This window comes from Odontomachus brunneus, unplaced genomic scaffold (genome assembly GCF_010583005.1).
Source record: "Odontomachus brunneus isolate Ranch 3 - 2012 unplaced genomic scaffold, Obru_v1 Obru_scaffold_057, whole genome shotgun sequence".
In the NCBI taxonomy this organism is placed as follows: domain Eukaryota; kingdom Metazoa; phylum Arthropoda; class Insecta; order Hymenoptera; family Formicidae; genus Odontomachus; species Odontomachus brunneus.
This window is the reverse complement of record NW_022639507.1, coordinates 1,435,680-1,436,246: the sequence shown is the minus strand read 5'-3', so window position 1 is coordinate 1,436,246 and position 567 is coordinate 1,435,680. Positions and strand designations below refer to the sequence as shown.

Here is a 567-nt window from a genome sequence, read left to right as displayed (position 1 = left end):
TTACATTCGCAATTATCGGTTTTCTAAAAATCCTCCATTGTGACACAAGAATGCCAAATGTACTCTCAATCATTCTCCGTGCCCTGCTTAATCGATAATTATAAATTCTTTGATCCACACTTAATCCGCCTCTTCCAGGATATGGACGCATCATATAAGTCGTCAATGGAAATGCTTCGTCGCCAATCAAAACATGTGGTAGTACAGGACCATCCTCGTAAATTTATTTAGCTGGTGGCATATCAGCTTCTCCGTTAATTAATGCCTGTCCAATTGATGATTTTTTAAATATTCCTCCATCGCTTTGACGTCCTTCAGCGCCAATGTCAACTATGGTGAATTTGTAATTTGCATCACATATGGCTAATAATACTAAGCTATGACTGCTTTTGTAATTGTAGTATGTCGATCCTGAATGTTGTGGAGCCTGCAAAATATATACATTAACGTATGTGACGGTAACATGTTCTAAACTGATTACAATGTAAAATTAATTCAACTAATTTCCATCTAACAGATTAGAATATATATATATATATATATATATATATATATATATATATATAT

At 33.5% G+C, this 567-nt stretch overlaps 1 pseudogene; it reads right to left on the bottom strand.

The window, feature by feature from the left end:
• The window catches only part of LOC116845728, a 7,440-nt pseudogene that overhangs the window by 371 nt on the left and 6,502 nt on the right, over nt 1–567 (bottom strand).